This window comes from Callithrix jacchus, chromosome 14 (genome assembly GCF_049354715.1).
Source record: "Callithrix jacchus isolate 240 chromosome 14, calJac240_pri, whole genome shotgun sequence".
NCBI lineage: Eukaryota > Metazoa > Chordata > Mammalia > Primates > Cebidae > Callithrix > Callithrix jacchus.
Window position 1 is genome coordinate 112,424,093 of NC_133515.1, and position 21,439 is coordinate 112,445,531.

Genomic DNA, 21,439 nt, shown 5'->3' on the forward strand with positions numbered 1-21,439 from the left:
GTCAGCAAATGGGAGCCATGCGCCAGCTGTGGGCATGTCTGCCTGAAGTCAGGTCTGTCTGTCCTCGGACTGCACTCACGGCTTTACCTTGGTGTGGGTCTGCCCTGCTGAGTGCAGGCGGGGGCTCCTCAGGCAGAAAACCAAAGAGGTCCTTAGTTCTCAACAGCACTTGTGGTGCCCACTGCCCACAGGAGGTGGGGCTGGCATGCACAGCCTGGGGCGCGGCAGCTGCGCGATCCTTTGTGAAGTGAACACACAGAACACGTGGGTACCTCTCAACAGAGATGCTGGTGGTGCTCCCTGGGCGTGGGTGCCAAGCATGTACAAGGAGCAGCAGCGGAGCTGTGGGGATGTGGAAGCTGCACCCAGGGCAGAGCTTGCCTCTGACACGCTCTGATAGCTCTGTCCAGTGTCTGCCTCTCTGAGCCCCGCCTCCTTCCTTGTCAGTGCGGTTGCTTTGAGGACCAAAAGACCGCTCTGAGGTGCAGCAATTGCTCGAGGGAAGCACCGTTGAGCTGGAGCCTGGGTGAGGAGTCGCCACAGGTAGCTCTGCAGCAACTGGGAAGGAAAGAGAGCTGGAGAGAAAAAAAAAAAAAGACTACACCTGGCTCAGCTGTACCGAATCTGAAGGAATCCAGGTGAAGGGGTTCCACACACAGAGCCCAGTGACCGGGAAGTCAGGCCTGCATTAGAGGGTCCAAGCACTGCCCACTGGACTTGCCACAGGCATCCAAAGTGAATGAGCTCCCCAGTAGCACATGCAGAAACAAAGCAGAACAGTGCAAAGCTAAGGCCTGCGTCTGAACGGCGAGCACAAGCAGAGCAGACAGAGCCAAAAATTCAGGGAGGGGCCGGAGGCTGCTGCAGTCTGGGAGAAAGCTCCCAGCAATGTGGGGAAAAGCTGGACACAGCAGCTGAACCGCCCTGCTCAAGGTAGGATGCACGCCCTCAAAATGAACCTCTCCTTGCCAGTGACACCAAAGGCAGATTGTATGTCCCCTCCTGGCATTGCAAGCCTATGGAGCCTTCCTTTTCTTCAAAGCGTCTGCAGCCGGCGTAGGAGTGGCTTCCCACAAAGCGTTCCATGACAGTGAAGTGCTGGCGATTTCCCAAGGCGCCCAGGCCGCAGGCAGGCTGGCTGGCCCCGCCAGGGGAAGCGTTTGCAGTCCTGGTCGATGGACACAGAGAGCAAGAAGCCAGCCCTTCTGGATGGGTTCCTCCCAGGCATAGGCTGCTCGGCTTCGCATCCATTTTCTTGTAAACCTCAGGCTGAGCCCCTGAGAGGCTATAATCTGAAGGTTCAAAAATGCCAAATTCAATCCTTTGGGATGCAAAAGTATAAGATAAACAGCTCTCTGTTCTGAATCGGAGCAGCCTGCCACCATCTTCACTGGGTGCCCTGGCAGTTAACCCAGCGACAGCCACGTGCGAGGGCTCCGTGCTGACTCCCTTGTGGCCACTCAGAGGCAGAAGTCAGGGTTCCTGCGCTGGCTGCCTCTCCGTGGGTCACTTTTATTCTTTCAAGGGGAGATAAGAGCCCCTCTACTCAACACACTGCTGTCTAAAAATAGGTACAGTGGTGAATGGGAATAGGTTTTGTAAATTTAAGCACTCCCAGTGAAGAAGGCGTTATGAACGCTGCACACTTGGGCCCTGACTCTGCCCGGGAACGAAATGGCTGCTGCATGTTGTGGGTCTTTCAAAGCTGGTCTCATCTCCATCAGCACGTCCTCGTGGTTTTACCATTTCATAGCCTGAAAATGTCGTGCATGTGCTGCTACAGTTCACCTATTTTTAAAGAATGCTTGCTCTTGTTCACCAAAACCTGAGTGCTGTTGCAATGAGGCTGTTTTGAGCCGAGGCCGAGCTATAAAGACAGGATTGGAGCACTGGGGGGACCCTTATGGATTCTCTGATTTGTGCATGATCTTGGAGGCCCCACTTACACTGGCTGCTACCCCCACACTGCTGGGCACCCATGGCGCAAAGGTTTCTCACCATCTGCCACCTGCAGCCCTCGGTCTTGCCCTTGACACTGCAGGGAGGGACGGAACCCTGGGCTGTGAGTACTCTTCAGGGGGAGGAGGACCCAGCAGCAGTGTTCCCCCAGCTTCTCATCACGTCCGGCCTTGTCGCACACGCCCCTTAAGCTCATATCAACTCATCCCATGCAGAAAACAAGTTGCTAAGGAAAGAGATTTATTGCTATTTAAAAAAACAAACAAGCAAAAAAAAAAAAAAAAAAAAAAAAAAAAACAACCTGAACCCTTTTGTATTTCTTTTTTTTGGTACAAGTACACAATTGAGTAGAAATTTTGGAAAATAGAAGAAATAGCTTTAAAAATAATCATGTATAATCTCCTAAGCCAGAGAAAACAACTGGGAACCTTTCAGGGCTCTTCCGTTTTCTTCCAGCGCATTAGTTAGTTTCTACATGACGTTAAGAGTATTGTATTGCATCTATTGGTTAATAATATCCTTGTTTTTGAGACAGAGTCTCACTCCGTCACCAGGCACCAGGCTGGAGTGCAATGGCACGACCTCGGCTCACCGCAACCTCTGTCTCCCGGATTCAAGCAATTCTCCTGCCTCAGCCTTCTGAGTAGCTGGGATTACAGGCACGCACCACCATGCCCAGCTAACGTTTTGTATTTTTAGTAGAGACGGGGTTTCACCATGTTGGCCAGGATGGTCTCGATCTCTTGACCTCATGATCCGCCTGCCTCAGTCTCCCAAAGTGCTGGGATTACAGGCGTGAGCCACCGCGCCCGGCCATAATATCCTTTTATATTTTAGAATATCCTAGACTTTTTACAATTTATTAAACACTCTCTGTGACATTGTTTTAGTGGCTTCTAAGTACCTCTGTGGGAGGAGAACTCTATCACTCTCCATTTCTTTCCTTTTAAAATTTCCTTTCATGGGATGCATTGCTGTCTACCATTTTATGATGTATTTAATGATATATTGTCTGTATCCTTAGCTAAAATAGAAGCTTCACCAGGCTAGGGTCTTCGCCCTTTTTCCCGCTGCTGCATTAAAAGAACACAGAATAATAAGTGACCCATGGCAGACAGTCCACAGGTATTTGCTGGATACACGAGTGGCTTTAACCAGTCATCCTCTGATGACTCTTGAAGAGACTGCACTAAACTACATTGTATGTCAGTCTTTTTGCTCTTACGGCAAATCTTCAATGAGACCTTTCCAGGTCGAAAAGTATGCATGTAGCTGGCTTTTAATAAAAATCAACCAGGTATCCTCCAGAAATTCTTCTCTAGCTTATATTCTTACCAACATACAAGAGAACTCTATTTTTTCACTTATTCCAAAATTTTCATTAGCATTTATTAGTATTTTCATTTCTACCAATTTGATAGGTACAAACAATAGATAACTTTTATCTTAATTTGAATGATAATTTTAACAAATTACAATATTTTCACATATTTATTATCACTTATATTTTCCTTGCCAGTGTTATTTTGTTTTTTTAGATCTCTTTATATTTTAAGCATGTCGACCTGTCACATGTAGCAAATATTTTTCATTTGCCGCTTCTTATTGAACGTGGATATAGTGTTTTCACACATAAAGTATTACTCTTGTGTATCGCCAGACACGTTCATGTCTTTATGACTTCTGGTATTTTCCATCAGAGCCCAGCTGTAATAGCAGGATCTCTTTCTAAGAGAGAGCTCCTTCCTGAATGTAGGCTCCTCAGCATCCCTGCTGGAGACGGGAAGGAGCCTACATCTCTCAGAGTGGATTAAGGTTCCGCCTCGTAGCAGAGACAAGACGTACGGCCTTTTGTAAGTGCACATTGCGATGGGCACCTCACGCGGGCTGTGCCTTGGGATCCAACCAGCAGTTAAATATTAGAGAGGGAGCGACTGCAGAGCAGGAAAGGCTATTCTGTCCTGCACACCTGTCCTCTTAAAATTTATCTGAATCCTGCATTCCTGACGTTTTACCATCTGTCGACCTGCCTTCCCTCCCTGGAAATAAGTCAGGGGCTTGAATGAATGCTTTGCTACATTTGCCTTATGTCTTCATTTATTCCATGTGTTCGTTACCGTCAATGTGCAGCCACTCCTGCCCAGACCTATCCACTTCCATCACGACGCTTTCTGTTTTATTTCTTTGCTTTGGTCCACAAAACATGTTTTATTGTCCTTATTAATCCCTCTACCGATATCACCTCAAACTCTATTATTTTTCAGGAAAATTAGAGCAATTTTTAAGAGCCTCATTATTTTATGCAGGTGAAATAAAAAGAGATATCTTCCAATGGACCGTGTCTTTGCCAAATTTATATCTTAGCCAAGTCTCACTCTGACAAGACTTGGAGATTCTCAAAACTCTGAACTTGTGATTTGACTCGGTAGGAAACGGAACTGCAGGAGAGAACATGGAAAGGCCGTAAAGGCAGAGGACGCCGGAGGGTCCTGAATAAGGACGGGCTGTCTAGAGCTGAGGTTGAGATCACTGGCTCTCACGCTTCCGTGTACAGGGTAAGTCCCATTAACTCTGATGGGACATCGCTCACGGACATCAAACGCGAGACCTTTCTGTGTGACTTGCTGAGCTTCTCACAGAGGGGAGAAGTGCAGCTCCCTGCTTCCTGTTAGCCATTCGCTTCTCACCTGCCCCTTTTAGGGTTTCTCCAAAGCTGCCTTCAGCATCTTGGAGTCTTTTATTTAAACCGAATGGCCCGATGCCCTGATTGAAGATGAGGCAGCAAGTGCCGGCTGAGCTGAGAAGCGTGTGCAGGTGGGCTTCGTGGCACCGAGGCTCTGCCGGTGGTTCTCTGCTTCAGCAGACAAAGACGTGAGTTTTCTAACTTGGTATCAGAGGAAAGCAGCATCGTCCATGCAGTCAGGAGATGGGAATTAATGATCAGGGAGCCCACAGCCTAACTGTCTCTAAAATTTAAGTTATGAACTGTCATTGAATTATCTTGCTTCGTTTGTTTTTTTAAACTGCTTTTGGAATGAGTCAAGGCTGCTGGTTTATCACTCCAATGAGCAATGCTGGGCTAAGGTCATAACTTCACCAGCATCATCGGTATTTATTGGACAGCAGTGAGGCATTTGTCTGTAGACGCTAACACCAGGTGTGCAGTCTATTCGGGGCAGCAGTGTAAAGGTAGGTAGGCACTTTGCAGTGGAAGCTAAGGGTCAGCTTGTGAAGGACAGTGAGTTACAATTTGGCAAAGTCCGTGGTGTCCTGAGCATGTGGGGTGAGAAGCTGGCTCTGCTTGGCTTGTATCCAGAGGGCAGGGGCAGACAGGCCACAGACCTGGGCTCCCTGGCTTGTATCCGTGGCCCTGTGGAGGACTGCGTGTCTTGTACTCTGAACAGAAGGCTGTACATGTGCGTACACACAGTATAAATGCACACACACGTGCCCACACACATAATATACACCCAAACATACACATGTGCATACACAGCACATAAAACATGCGTGCAGCATACACATGCACACACACAGCATACACAAACACACATACAGCACACACATATAGCATACACACAATCACATAGAGTGCACACACACTCTACACACACCTAGTGTGTAGGCACACACATTAGCACACAAACATATATATGGCATAAATTCACACAGCATACAAACACACAGGTTACACACACACAAGCACGTGTGCAACATACACAAGCATACACCTCATGCACATATGCATATGCTCACAATTGTGCATGCATGTATATTATGTAGGCACACACAGGCACACATACAGCATACACACACAAACACACACATAGCACATATAACATGTACACATGGCATACACACAATTATATATGTAACACACACATGCACACAGGCAAACACTCACAAAACATAAAAGAACTTTCACAAGCATAGCATGCCCCCATAAGCACAAATGCAAATGTAGTATACAAACACACACAGAACACAAAACATGCACATACACAGTATACACACACAAACACACATGTAGCATACGCACAACATGCACACACGTAGTATGTATGTACACATGCAAATGCACATACAGCATACACACACACACACAAAGTGTGTATACTTTATAGTCTGCTTTTATTTAAGAATCAGAATTCAGCTAAAGGGATGAAGGCATCAGTTCTGAATTCCCTCCAGGGACTGTAAAGATTGTTTTTCTTCCCAGCTGCCTCCCTGTTCTTTCACCTCATGACTCTCCTAACTGGCCCCACCCTCCAACCAGGTCTGCGTCGCCCACTCCTGTTTGCCCGGCGTGGGGCACTTTTCCCTCCCTGCTATTCTCTGTGTCTGCGTCTTTGTCTTTCTCAGGCCCCAGGGCACCTGCAAATTTTTGCACCTGCCTCATTTCCCATAGAGGTCTGTGCAGGAAATCACATCTAGACAGCAATAAAATGACCAGAATATCGGCACAGGCTAATTCTTCCTAACAGCAAGAAAACACAAGCAGCCGATTAAGGATCTGATGAAGACATGCAAAACCTGTAACACACAGGTACCCGAGGAGCCACTGAGAACCTGTCCTGTGCAAGCACCATGCTGGGCACTGTCCGAGACGTGGGCAGAGCTGCCTGCTGCTTGCACCTGATGGAGGTCTGGGCTAAGGGCCCTTTCTCCTGCAGGCCACGGGCAGCCCTGGGGAACTTCAGGAGGGTGTGGCGGGGTCTGCAGTGCAGCTCAGGTACGTTACCCCAGGACTGTGTTGCAAAGGTTTTCAGGACCTGGGAAGCTGCCTGACCCCTCAGAGATGCAGGGAGCCCAGGAAAGGCTGGCTGAGGCCCTGGAGAGGCATGGGGTTCACCTCTTGGGACCCAGGCTGTGTCATGCCCCGGACTCCCGGGAGCCTCCCCTTGGCGTTGGGATTTTAAAAACTCCAATAGGAGCCTCATCTTTCCCCAAACAACCTATTAATAAAAAGCAAGTGTGCACGTGTTGTCCAAGTAGGAATGACATTCCTCTGATGGCTGCTTGGGCCCTGCCTAACTGCGGAAACGTCTCATCAGGGAGAGCGCCCAAGCCTGAGCAACAGGAACAGCTCCTAGGGGAGGAGCCCCCAGCTTGGGACAGAGGCTCTGAGGATTCCAGGCCCTGCCGCTGACATCCTGAGTCTGAGGAGGAGACAGGCAGGGGGTGAATGTACCCACGAGGCTCGAAACCCTCCTGTGCGCTGGACCCTGGGCTGGGTTTCATGGATGCAGCAGTGAGCAAGTCAGACGTGGCCTCGGACTGCTGCCCTGAGGGTGCGACCAAGTCCCACTTCTACACAAGTAATTAAGCGCAGTTATAACTAGCACCAAGGTGAACAGGTGACAAAAGCCTCTTGGAGACATCCGAGCTGAGTGTCAAGGTGAACCTGATTAGTTGGGCCAAACGCAGGCTGGGGAAGTTGCTCATAAGCAGAGAAGGGTGTTGGGGGAGGGCACAGTGTTTCAGGGAGTCCGGGGGACTCAGGCGGCCACGGGATGTGTGTTGGATACCCTGGGGTGCTGGGCTGCATAGGTATCAAAAACATCACCATCAGCACCCACAGATGGGTCTGGGGTAACAGGGAGACTTCCACTCAGAGAGGTTGCGTGTGTAATCAGGCTTCTGTGGGAAACGTTTCTGGGCCCACCTTGGGTGAAAGTGTGGAGCCTGTGCAGACACTGGGGCAGAACCTGGGAGGCCACAGGGAGATGTTAGGTCAGCGTCCACGGGGTGCAGAGGCAGAGGCAGGAAGTGTGTGAGGGTGAAACCAGCAGGACTGGGTGCTAAGAGGCATGTGAGGGGATGGGAGAGGAAATCCAGGCTGCTCTGGAGTTTGGAGAGGCCGCATCTGGGAGATAGGCATGGCTGGGAACCCCAGAGGAACTTGAGCTTCGGGTTCTGACGAGGTGCCTAAGAGTAACTCGGTGGGTAGATGTGTCTCTGTCTGCACATGCTGTGTGGGCCGTGACAGCCATGAGCTGGGATAAGGCTTTCCTGGGAGTGAGAGGTGAAGGACAGCAGTGGAGCCTGGGAACGTCACTAACCGTGAGGCAGGAGGACGCAGGGCTGCAGAGGAGATGCTGGGCGGTGGCTGCGGAGGCAGGATGCTCAGGAAGGAGGCTGCCTGGAAACCAAACGAGGCAGTGGGAACCAAGGACGCGTGCAGCCCGAGTGCGGATCCACGTCGTCGGATTCTGGGCGTCGGGACAGAGAGGTCTCTCAGCAGCTCTGCCAACCTCAGCAGCCCGTGGGGACTGGATCCCAGCTGCAGAAGGTACGCTTTCCATCCCTTCAGCAGGAGCGGGGCACATGGGACGCAGATGACCAGAGGGCCAGTGCATTCCCCATCCGTTCAACAGGAGCAGGACGTATGGGATTCAGATAACAAGAGGGTTGGCGCACTCTCCATCCCTTCAACAGGAGCAGGGGACACAAATTTCTAGAAGGAGGTGAGGGAATGCAAACCAACAGATGAACACTCTTGGGTATATATAGAGAGAAATTATTAGAATCATGTTTTCTTGTGTTTCATCCTAGTGATTTGCTAATTCTATTCATAATAACACATAAGAAAGAGGAGTTTTTCTTCTTTTATTTTTTCTTCTTTGAGACAGAGTCTCACTCTGTAGCCCAGGCTGGTGTGCACTGATGTGATCTTGGCCACTGTAACCTCTGCCTACTGAGTTCAAGTGACTGTCCTGCCTCAACTTCCCCAGTAGCTGGGACCACAGGCACCTGCCACCACCCCAGGCTAATTCTTTCATTTTTAGTAGAGACGGGGTTCACCATGTTGACCTGGCTGGTCTTAAACTTCTGACCTCAAGTGATCGACCTGCCTTGGCCTCCCAAAGTACTGGGATTGTAGGCATGAGACACCACGCCCAGCCAGAAAGGAGTTTTTCATGCATTCTAGCTGTTGTTCGAGTCTCTGAATAATCTAGATAAGTTTTCACTTTTGGGCAAGAGTTCACTTACTCCGTACATTCATTTTTTCACAGCTGTGCAGTGGGTGCTGGCTGGGCACAGTGGTGGGTATCTCCTGGTCAGCCACAAAGACATGGCACCTTCCTTCCTGTGTGTCGCTGTCTGTGAGTGGAGAAGGACAGGGATTTTCCCCCCAGTATTAGTTTATCCCTTCCTGATTGTAAAATTTCAAATTCTTAGTGAGTAAAAGGATAAGAATATACTCCCTCATTTCCTCTGTGGACAAAAGTGGCCATGAGTGTGGGCTCTGATCCCAAAGGCGTGAGCAGAAGAGTGGGGCGAAAATTCCAGCAGGTGCCTTTATAAAGGAGAAGGCATCTCTGTTACAGGGAGGAAGCCACTTCCTGCTGGCTGGAATAGGAATTCGAGGGCAGGAGCTCAAGCAGCCTTCTCAAAGCAGGGGTCGTGTCATGTGTGGGGATGGCTGAGGAGCAGAACTGAGGAAACCAGGGTCCCTGATGTCTGTGGAGCCGTCACACCAGCCCCAGACCACTTATCTCTGAACTTATTTTATTTGAGGTAAAAATGAACCTCTGTCTGATTTAAGACCCAGTTGTTTTCAGCGTTCTGATACTCACACCGCTGGAATTATCCCAAATAATGGGAGTAGACAGAAAATAATCATATAAACAAGTAAGTGTGTTGTTGAAATAAGTGACCTGGTGGCAATGAACATCAGGCAGTCACGTGGACATGATGGACAGGAGGGAGGGCATCCCTCAGAGAAGCTGGTCGGGGAAGACTGTGAAGATGAGATCTTAGAAAGGAGTGAACACTACAAGGACGGAAGGCAGAGAATTCCAGGCAGAGGGGCTGGCTCCTTCCCTGCGACTGCTCGAGTCACGGCATGGATTACAGCTGTCAGGATTCTGTCAGTGAAACATAGTGATATGTACCTGTGTGGATGAGCGAACGCTTGCAGGAGGCGAGAGCCAGCTTAGGCTGTGCACCCTCCAAGGGGAACACTCGGCCCACATAACCAGCTCATGGGAGCGGCACACGGCGGGGTGCAGAGCCCAGGGCAGGTGCCCCCAGCGCTTCCTCCTCACTGGGCTTCTCACAGGTTTCCTCTCTCTGGGAAGAAGGCTGGGGCCATGGTTTCTGGCCACTTCCTGCTCTGAGATTGGAATCTTCATGACCAGCACCAGAACAGTTTCTCTCTGTGTCTAGATTTTAAAATCTCCAGAATGGTTTATGAATTAGACCTCAATGTTTTTAAGTCCCCAAAGAGTTTTCTGAGTGGCATCTCCTCCTGGGCCTACTCGGATTTGGACAGCTAAGACGTGAGGAGTGGAGGGCGGCCAGATGGGAGGGTCAGGATCCCACCTCCAGGCTCTGAGAGGTGTGGGGAGAGGAAGGAGGGCCGGGAGGGAGGCGCGAGCTGGCTCAGAGTTGCCAGATCAAAGGGCCTTGCTTTTCATTTCGCAGCAGTGGTCTCTTTAATCTGAACTCACATTGCGCTCTGGGGTAAACACGTGGGCTCTGCAGTCAGAGACATGCAGACTTGAGCTCTGTTCTGCCACTCAGCAGCCTCCGTAGCCCGATGAAGTAAGACTGTGTCTAGATGTGCATGAAGCAGCTCATGACACAGAGTAAATGATTAATAACTGTTGGTTTTTAATAACGACCCTGGAAATAGGACTTTTTCACATTGTTTCACGGAAAAAAGGAATGAGTGCTAGACGAGTCCCACAGAAAGCTGCTGAAAGGGGTTCAAATACAGCTCTGTATAGTTTCAAAACGGCTCAGCCGCCTCCCCCGCACCCTCCCCGTTACCTCCTGGAGACATGACGCGTAGGTGTGACAGCACGGAGCTCCCTGTCACATCCGTCTTCAGTGCATTAATTACAGCTCTTCACGCTTATCTTTCCCTAACTTTTATACTCAAGGGTCATTCGTCGTCTTCAACAATTGAGATTCAACGACTTCTTCCCAAAGTAAACAATAATTATCCAACTTAAAGTTGAATTAAATAAACTAAACTTACGGAGAACTCGCATTCCGCAGTGACCCGGGGTTACCCACGCAAAAACCTCCTGAGCCATACCCACACCTGCGCGGCTCCGTGTGAGGGCTGCGTGGGGTAAATGATAGAATAAGCCCCAGGCTCCCTGCACTCACACCTGCCCTGGACGTGAGGGGCCGGTGCCAGGTCTGTGAAACAGAAGAATAAACCCTCCAGGTGGTCTACACCAGCACCTTGCATGCTAACAGGAGTTCTGCTCAGTTTTCTGCTGTGTGACTTCAGGTACATTATACAGCTTTATAGGCATGGTTTCCTCACTTTGGAAAAGGAAACACAAAATACCCATCCGCCTGCATGAGTCAGGACGGGGTATGACTCCTATAGGAACCCCGATTGCAGCGGCTTAGCACCACTGAAGTCTGTTTCTCACCACGGCTGGACTGAACTGAGCAAGCAGGTGCCCTGGGAACAGAATGAAGGTGAGGCCGCCTGACCCTGCAGGCCTCACGGTGTGTCCCCGGAGGCCTCCTTCTCCCTGCCGCACCGTTTCTCACATCACAGGAGAATGGTGGTCAGCAGGGCTCTGGGCCAACCCTGGCCCTTCCGTGCAGTGGCTCCTCCCGCCGACCCTCAGAGGGTTCCCCCGTCACCCCACAGGGGAGGAAATTCAGGCTCAAAGGAGCCTCTCAGGTGCATGCCTGGAAGTGGGGCTGGGCTCTCTGCTCACGTTCTGGTGACCAGAGCTCCATCTTGCAGCCCAAGGGGGCTGGAGACCCAAGCCCAGCTGTGTGCCCAGGAAGGAGGGGAGAGCGTGGATGCTGGCCAGCCCGTGGCCTCTCATCAGTGTCCTTTCTCACAAGGTTGTACAGGAGCCACTCAGGCAACGTGTGGATGAGTTCTGTAAATGCCACAGCCTGTGCCGTGCAGGCGCTGCTACTGTGTTCAGCCTTTGTCCTTTCCATGTCAGGCAGAACAGCCGAGGGCTGTGTGGAGCCACGTGGGATCTGGGAGCACACAGGGTGCAGGCAGCTGAGGACACCAGGTTTTCTGAAGGCAGTGGGTGGAAGGATGGACAGGGTGCCCAGAGGTGGAGAGAGGCAGTGGGTGGAACGGTGGACAGGGTGCCCAGAGGTGGAGGGAGGTGGTGGCTGGAATGGTGGACAGGGGTCCCAGAGGTGGAGGGATGCGATGGCAAGAGCTGCACTCAGAGGACCCGGTCCCAGGGGCTCTGAGCCTGGAGGACAGGGTGCAGCCCCTTGCCCCTCTCAAGCCACGCCTGCTCCTGAGCTGAGCTCTGTCCGCTTCCACCTCAAGTTGTCCTCCCGCCCGGCCATTGGCGGCTTTCAGCTTGCACCTCCTGCCTGTCTCCTCCTGCTTCTACTGCACTGAGTCTCAGATGAGGCCAGGGTGGGCAGGAATTCCTGTGGAAGACTGAGGAGGGGAAGAGCCGGGCCACCGCCCTCAGAGCAGCTGGGGAGATGCTGGGCAGGGACGCCCTGCTGCTGCGTGGTGTTGTGTTATTGGTGTTCTGCTATTGTACAGCTGTGTTGTTGTGGTATTGCGTGATGGTGTGGGTCTGTGGTTGTGTTTTGTTCTGTTGTATGGTTGATGTGCTGTGTGGTTGTGTTGTGGTGGTGTGTGGGTCCATGATTGTGTTTTGTTCTGCTGTGTAGCTGTTCTGCTGTTTGGTTGTGTTGTGATGCTGTGTTGTGGTGGTGTGTGGGTCTGTGGTTGTGTTTTTTCTGTTGTGTGGCTGTTCTGCTGTGTGGTTGTGTTGTGATGCTGTGTTGTGGTGTTGTGGTGGTGTGTGGGTCCATGATTGTGTTTTGTTCTGCTGTGTAGCTGTTCTGCTGTGTGGTTGTGTTGTGATGCTGTGTTGTGGTGTGGTGGTGGTGGTGTGGGTCTGTGGTTGTGTTCTGTTGTGTTGTTCTGCTGAGTGATTGTGTTGTGATGCTGTGTTGTGGTGTTGGTGTGTGGTTGTGTTGTGCTCTGTTATGTGGTTGTTCTGCTGTGTGGTTGTGTTGTGACGCTGTGTGGTGGTGGTGGTGTGGGTCTGTGGTTATGTTTTGTTCTGTATTGTGGCTGTTCTGCTGTGTGGTTGTGTTGTGATGCTGTGTTGTGGTGTGGGTCTGTGGTTGTGTTGTGATGCTATGTTGTGGTGGTGGTGTGTGGGTCTGTGGTTGTGTTTTGTTCTGTGGTGTAGTTGTTCTGCTATGTGGTTGTGTTGTGATGTTGTGTTGTGGTGTTGGTTGTGTGGGTCTGTGGTTGTGTTTTATTCTTCTGTGTGGCTGTTCTGCTGTGTGGTTGTGTTGTGATGCTGTGTTGTGGTGTTGGTTGTGTGGGTCTGTGGTTGTGTTTTATTCTGCTGTGTGGCTGTTCTGCTGTGTGGTTGTGTTGTGATGCTGTGTTGTGGTGGTGTGTGGGTCTGTGGTTGTGTTTTATTCTGTTGTGTGGCTGTTCTGCTGTGTGGTTGTGTTGTGATGCTGTGTTGTGGTGGTGTGTGGGTCTGTGGTTGTGTTTTGTTCTGTTGTGTGGCTGTTCTGCTGTGTGGTTGTGTTGTGATGCTGTGTTGTGGTGTTGGTTGTGTGGGTCTGTGGTTGTGTTTTATTCTGCTGTGTGGCTGTTCTGCTGTGTGGTTGTGTTGTGATGCTGTGTTGTGGTGTGTGGGTCTGTGATTGTGTTTTATTCTGCTGTGTGGCTGTTCTGCTGTGTGGTTGTGTTGTGATGCTGTGTTGTGGTGGTGGTGTGTGGGTCTGTGATTGTGTTTTATTCTGCTGTGTGGGTGTTCTGCTGTGTGGTTGTGTTGTGATGCTGTGTTGTGGTGGTGGTGTGTGGGTCTGTGATTGTGTTTTATTCTGCTGTGTGGGTGTTCTGCTGTGTGGTTGTGTTGTGATGCTGTGTTGTGGTGTGTGGGTCTGTGATTGTGTTTTATTCTGCTGTGTGGCTGTTCTGCTGTGTGGTTGTGTTGTGATGCTGTGTTGTGGTGGTGTGTGGGTCTGTGATTGTGTTTTATTCTGCTGTGTGGCTGTTCTGCTGTGTGGTTGTGTGTTGTGATGCTGTGTTGTGGTGGTGTGTGGGTCTGTGGTTGTGTTTTATTCTGCTGTGTGGCTGTTCTGCTGTGTGGTTGTGTTGTGATGCTGTGCTGTGTTGTGGTGGTGGTGTCTGAGTCTGTGGTTGTGTTTTGTTCTGTGGTGTGGCTGTTCTGCTGTGTGGTTGTGTTGTGATGCTGCGTTGTGGTGGTGAGTGGGTCTGTGATTGTGTTTTATTCTGTGGTATGGCTGTTCTGCTGTGTGGTTGTGTTGTGATGCTGTGTTGTGGTGGTGTGTGGGTCTGTGGTTGTGTTTTATTCTGCTGCGTGGCTGTTCTGCTGTGTGGTTGTGTTGTGATGCTGTGTTGTGGTGTGTGGGTCTGTGGTTGTGTTTTATTCTGCTGTGTGGCTGTTCTGCTGTGTGGTTGTGTGTTGTGGTGATGTGCTTGTGTTTGTTGTATGGTTGTTGGGTGCTGTCACTGGTGGTTATGTAAGAGTAAGTCAAGAAATTAAGGGTGCCCCCTGGACAGGTTCTACCTCAAGGCCTGCCAGGGCCTCCGCTGGGTCCCCTGTGCCATGGCTGGGCCTCCCGCAGTTCCTCTGCTGGCACCAGATGCTCTCAAGTTGGCACTGAGTCAGACAAGGGGAGACAGCCCAGGGGTCCACAGGCTGAGGAGGCCCTTCTCCAGCTGCTGAAGCTCTGGTGCTCCAGGACTTCCGGCGGCCCAGGTGGGCTGGCACTGACCCTGGCAAGGTCATCCAGCCTGACTTGGTTACTGTGGTCCAAACTTCCGGAGCATGAGGCAGAATGACCTGACATTCCCTGATGCCTACTCCCCAGAGGGGCTGGATTGGACCCTGGATCCCTACCCAGTTACAGAAAGAGAGACCAAACCCCAGAGCACAACCGGCCTCTAGCAAGGGGCCGAGCGCCTGGCGCAGACATAGCGGCTGGTGGGCATTCAGAGCTGGCAAGTCAGGACTCAGCCTCTTAAGGCCAAGGTGCCTCCTCTGCCAGAAGCCAAGTTGCTCGGCGTAAGGAAATGTGACAGCAGGGAGCCCAGCGTCGTGCCAGTGCCATGCCTGCTCAGCACCGTGGCCATTGAATTTCACGTGGCATGACTGGGTCTTGTGCTAGGGGGCCTGCTGCAATCCAGGTGCCGCTGCGTAGAAGCCCATTTCCCGGTGGTGAGGGGCTGAGGTTTGGCCTCTTTGTGTGTCGGTTGGTTCCCTGCAGCCTGGGCTGCCCTTGTTCCCCGAGGACGGTGAGTCCCGCGTCTGCCTGGTGGCCTCAGGTCTCTGCCTCAGGGCCTCTCAGCTCTGTCTCTGCCCGTTTTTCCCCTAGTGGGGGCTTTGCAGACCATGGGGCTGCTGCTTCTGGCTTGGCCTGGTGCTCGGAAGCCCCGGCTACTCAGAAAGCTGTGCCAACCTCACCTCCCCACAGTGGCAGGCGGACCCTGGGAAGGTCACCAGTTGTATCAGATGGGGTTCAAATGCCTCCAGCAGCAGCCTGCTTCTTTACTTCATGGTATTCGAAAAATGTGTACTGTTTTATATGCTTCCTAATACAGCTTACAAATCTGAGCAAAAGAAACATGCTCCAAAAAAATTTCTAATTCCCTGGGCTCGTATAAAACAATCTGCATGCAAGGTTGTCTTAAGAGGTAACGTTCTTTTGACTCTTATTACTAGCTGGGCTTAAGTAGCCTATAAATTAAAAAGCTGAAATGAGGATAAATAAAACTTAATAAGTAGTAAGATTTATTCTCTGTAACCGTACAGAAAATATTTTAATTTATAATTTTCTTTAGTTAAACCTTGCTTTTAAGGCACTGCATCAGAAATTAATATACCATAGCGTGCTCTCTCTCTCTCTCTCTCTCTGGGTCTGTCTTCCTGACTTTTCCTCTCTCTGACTCTCTATTTCTTTTCTCATTGAAATCATTTGTTTTCAACAAACCCAGCTTTCCTTGATGCTTTTCTAGATTTTCCGACGCCCGGTTTCTCTCTGGATACCATTGTTTGCTGAAGGTTGAGACGCACACCTGGGCTGAAGCCTGATGAAGGTAACACGGACTCACTTGAGACATGACAGCCGCCCGGGTCCGCTCCCGCATTGCCGCGTTGTCGAGGCACCAGGACCAGGGAGTGCGTGAATGCAGCCGAGCGAGCCTCGCCACCAACGCAGGGCCAGGTGGCACACCAGGGCTCCCAAGGCAGCTGAGAGCAGGAGCGTTACCTGCATTTCTGGGAGCAGACGCAGCCCTGACCATGCCTGCCGCTCACACGTGGGCCCAGGGTTTCTTGTGCAGCAGAAACAGTGAGCAGGACACCAGCTCGGCCACAGCCTCTTGTACCACACATCGGGGCTGAGCAGAGGTGTCCTCTGCGATCGTGAGTCAGCACAGACACAGCAAGACCATGTTCGGACCCCGAAAGTGCCAAACAGCCCCGTTCCCGGCAATATGAGCAACTGATGCTTCCTCCACAAAACAACCTTTCACCTCACTCATTTGTCCTGCCTCCTGGTTAAGATTCACTGCAATGCCCCTGCCTCCATGTCCCCTATTTCCCGACAGCAGCCTGAGCTGAGAACCTCCGACTCCCACCCGCAGTGGCCTGACAGCAGCTTTGCTCAAAGCTCCTCTGCTGCTCGGATTCTGGCCAGCGTGGCACCCAGGACTGGAGCTGGAGGCTGTGCTCTGCTGTTGGAATAGCTCAGCCCCAGAGGAGAGCCAGGGGCGAGGCAGCCTCACTGAGACAGCAGCCCGGCTGAGAAGCCGCGGTCACTGGGAACTCCCAAAGAGCCCAGGCACGCAACCTGACACTGGACCCTGTGGCTGTGAAGAGCGACAGCCCTTGTCCCCAGCAGTCTGGACAGTGCTCTCCTGCACTCTGAGATGAGATCTTCAGGTAGCCCCTGGCTTTCTCCTGACACCTCCACAGCCATCCACCTTCAAGGGGGTCTCATGTGTGTGCACAGCTGTGCTCAACAGCCCAAGGCACCCCTCAGCCAGCCAGGCTGTGAGTACGGACAGGGAGGGCTGCCACTGGAGGGGCAGTGATGGCAGGTGTGTGGTCAGGGGCTGTGGTAATGCTGTGGGGTGGGGGCCCTGCTCTGCGGGGGGAGCCATGAGGGGAAGCTTCCCTAGGGAGCAGGGGCTTGAGCTGAGACTTTGTTTCCCAGGCAGAAAGAAGCAGCTTTTGCAAATCTCACACCTATGAAACATGGGGTGTGCTTGAGGAACAAAGCGTGGGTGTAGCCGGGACGTGCGCAGTGCTCCGGGCGGCGTGGAAGGGCTGCCGCTCTCCCAGTTCCTGCCCCACGTCCCTTCTGCCTCTGTTTCTGCTCTCTCCTCTCCGTCCCTGTCACTGACCCTCCTGCCTGTGTCCCTTCTAAGGGTCCCAGTGACTGCCTCGGGCCACCTGGCTGATCCAGGACCATCTCCCCTCTCAAGACTGTAACATAAGAATGTCTGCAAAGTCCCCTTAACCACACGGGGTGACATATTTGCAGTTTCCAGGGGTTAGGAGCTGCACGTCGTTGAGGGCCCTGACTCTGCCTCCAGGGCTGTGTGTGAACAGCAAACATGGAACGCACAGGGCAACGCACCTGCCTCTTCACCAGCACTGTGAGCACAGTGCCAACCTCCTTTTTCTTTCCCAAACTGCCACTGAATTTACACTACCAGGGAAGAACAAAGCAGGTTAGCCACTGATGATATAGCACACCAAGCCAAGCCACTGGTCAACCTCGTGTCTGCAAGAATTAGAGCGAGAAGGACCCACGGTGCCACCTTTGGGGCAGAGCCTTTGCCCTTCCCCCAGTGACATCTTGCTCCATTTACAGCACTGGGGATTGCCCACATGGCAGAGAGGCGCTGAGGCACAGCATCCACACTGTGACACCATGTGCTCCAGGAACGCCAGTGAGGAGCTCAAGGTCGCCAAGCCCAGCCAGAGACTGCAAGTGAGGCTCCCCGCTTCCCAGGGGAGCCGGGTCATCATAGCCCCACACATTCTGCTTTCTAATTTTGAAGTGACCTTCCCCTTCCATGACATGTAATCGTGGAAGGAAGGCCGTGAGCTGGTAGAACGTTCTGAGTGTTGATCCCATGCCTGCCCTGCTGCTGGTGGCCATTTGGGAGGATTAAATGGGACAGTGCCTGCAGAGCCACAGCCATGGTGCCCCTTGCTTCTTGAGTAGCACTGAACAGATGCCAGCTCCTTCCCTCTGGCAGGCCTGTGCTCTTCAGAGCTCACCTCTTGGGGCTTCGGCGGGGGGCTGACGCCAGTGACGAATGGTGTTTCCTCTCCACCTGCAGGTTTCTGCTGCTCCCCTCCCAGAATAGCTCAAGTAGGCTGTGACCTCGGCGAGCACCCTTGAGAGACTCTCGAGGCGCCTTGAGAAGTCACACACGAGGCTGGTGCATCTGGGCTGGATCCATTATTCATGCACGCAGGTCTTGGCAAGCACAGTAATTTAGAGTTTCTCGAAGCGCACGCTGCAGCAACCATAAACTACGTTCCGTGTGCTTCAGGGAAAAATTACCTTTCCCTTGCTGAAGCCAGGGTCACGGCAGAAAGCCTGCACAGATGAAGCCACGGCTGAGGAGGAGAGGGAGGCGGTCCAGGCCTTTCAGAAAAGCCCTTGGAGACATCACACTGGGAAGCAGCCCCGGTCACCTGCACGACCTCTGCAGCCTCGACTTCCTCCCTGGGAAATGAGTCACCGACTTGCACACGTGCACCCCTCCACCCTCCCTTCTCCTCCCATGATCCCCGGAGTAACTGACTGCTCCCCCAAATCACCTCAGATGCTGCACGCCTGTCTCCCGTTGTTTCAGGAGCCAAAAACTGCCCATGCAGCCCCTGGAACACGGAGACCGGAATCCCTCTCACATGTCTATTTACCTCCATCTTCATAGCTCTCATGAAAAAGCATAGCTTTTATGTCTTCAGAGAATGTAAGTACGGAAGCACAGCTTTCTCCAGAAGACACAGCACTGAGGCAGCAAATGAGCAGACACTAACAGATCCCACTCATGCTAAGCGGTGGAGATAAACATAAAGACAAATAAAAGACAGGAAGCAGCATCCGGTTTTAGATTCTGGAGTGTGATGAGGATGAAGCACCTTGAGGAATCTTTGAGGTCGCTGCCCGCTTCTGATTCTGTCTTTTGCTTTCTGAACACGACACATCAGTGTGATTGCATCCCCCTCCCCACCACAGTGCTGGATTCTCATTTCTATTCTCCCCAAAGCCCAGCTTCTCTGCAGAAATGAAGGATGTGGCTCCACAGCGCACAGGCAGGCTGTATGTGAGCTGGGAGGTGGCTCCTTCCACCGGGACACATGGGGATCTCTTGGCCATGCGGGTCCCCTGTGGCCTGGCCCTACCTCCTGCCTGGGCTGGGTCCTGGGGCTCTCAGAGGCTTCCTGTTCCTTCAGGCCTGGCTGCCTCCTTCCTTCTGGCCCTCTCAGGACCTGGACCTGGCACTGTCTCAAGCCCTCCTTATGTCACAGTTGTTGACTGGTGACAAGAGCATCTGCGTAAATGCAGACCCAAGGGAGGGAGAGGGGGCTGTGGCCTGAACACCACCTGGGACCCCAGCAGGTTGGCGATGTCTTCTCAGGCGGCAGGTGGAGCCGAGGACATGTCACAGGGTCCTGCTGCCTTCCCACCTGTGGGAGGTCTCCAGAATGCATTCCTGTCAGGGTGGGGACAGTGACATCCATGGGGCCCAGGGTGACAGCCAAGATGCCTCCCTCAGTTTCCCAGATCTCTGCTCAATCTCTGTCCTGTTTATGCAAAAACAGATCAGTCTATTGATGGGCACCTGGCTGCACACTTTGGGATTGCACCAATGTCACTGAATGGTTCACCTGAAAAGGGCTAATTTTATGTTATGTGGAGTTTGCCTTTTCCCCCATCGTACAAAGCAGCCTTTTGAAATCTTTAAATTTGTAAGGCTGTCTAGAACCTCAGAGGTCATCTTCGTCAATCCGCTCATTCTTCCGATGAGTAAACCGAGGCCACACCCTGATCCTGTGGCTCTTTCAGAGTCTCCTGGGTGATGATCTGGCTCTTGTCCCCATCATCCCCTGCTCCCCACACTCTCCTATTCCTTTGGGCAAAGGTTGGAGTTTGGAAGAGGCTGAAATCTCCAGAACTGAGGCCTGGGGTCTAGGAACAGCGCTGGTCTTGCTGCACTTTTTGGATTGTGTGTTTATTCGTCTGGGTTGGGGGCCGGGAAAATCAATGTCGACAGCTGCAGCTTGCAGCAATGCCTGATAAAACCCATTGATCTCCAGGCCCCTTTATCGTTTTATGACTACAATTAACAGGCATCAGCTGCCATGGGAAGGTTCTCACAGGCCCTCCGGTGCTCCACGGCCCCTCCCAACCCAAGCAGCTGGGTGGTCAGCAATTCTGAGTCCTCACGACACAGTCCACACGGCAGGCAGATCCTGTCTCCTACTCAAAGCTCAGTCTACACAGCAGGCAGATTCTGACTCCTCTTCAAAGCTCAGTCTATGGGGCAGGCAGATTCTGACTCCTCCTCAAAGCTCAGTCTACACAGCAGGCAGATTCTGACTCCTCCTCGAAGCTCAGTCTACACGGCAGGCAGATTCTGACTCCTCCTCAAATCTCAGTTTACACGGCAGGCAGATTCTGACTCCTCCTCGAAGCTCAGTCTACATGGCAGGCAGATTCTGACTCCTCCTCGAAGCTCAGTTTACACGGCAGGCAGATTCTGACTCCTCCTCAAATCTCAGTCTACACGGCAGGCAGATTCTGACTCCTCAAAGCTCAGCCTACACAGCAGGCAGATTCTGAGTCCTCACAGTTCAGTCTACACAGCAGGCAGATTCTGAGTCCTCACAGTTCAGTCTACACAGCAGGCAGATTCTGAGTCCTCACAGTTCAGTCTACACGGCAGGCAGATTCTGACTCCTCAAAGCTCAGTCTACACGGCAGGCAGATTCTGAGTCCTCACAGTTCAGTCTACACAGCAGGCAGATTCTGAGTCCTCACAGTTCAGTCTACACAGCAGGCAGATTCTGAGTCCTCACAGTTCAGTCTACACGGCAGGCAGATTCTGAGTCCTCACAGTTCAGTCTACACGGCAGGCAGATTCTGAGTCCTCACAGTTCAGTCTACACGGCAGGCAGATTCTGAGTCCTCACAGTTCAGTCTACACAGCAGGCAGATTCTGACTCCTCAAAGCTCAGCCTACACAGCAGGCAGATTCTGAGTCCTCACAGTTCAGTCTACACAGCAGGCAGATTCTGAGTCCTCACAGTTCAGTCTACACAGCAGGCAGATTCTGAGTCCTCACAGTTCAGTCTACACAGCAGGCAGATTCTGAGTCCTCACAGTTCAGTCTACACGGCAGGCAGATTCTGAGTCCTCACAGTTCAGTCTACACGGCGGGGAAGATGCTGAGTCCTCACAGTTCAGTCTACACAGCAGGCAGATT

The 21,439-nt window shown here is 51.9% G+C and overlaps 1 long non-coding RNA gene across 1 annotated transcript; it reads left to right on the forward strand.

Annotated features, from left to right (window-relative positions):
- Positions 1 to 863: 863 nt before the first annotated feature.
- On the forward strand, positions 864 to 20,269 carry LOC118147422 (uncharacterized). Its single transcript, XR_013526223.1, has 4 exons — positions 864 to 933; positions 4,389 to 4,514; positions 4,660 to 4,830; positions 15,941 to 20,269. It is a non-coding gene; the product is annotated as an uncharacterized LOC118147422 (long non-coding RNA).
- The last annotated feature ends 1,170 nt before the right edge of the window (positions 20,270 to 21,439 follow it).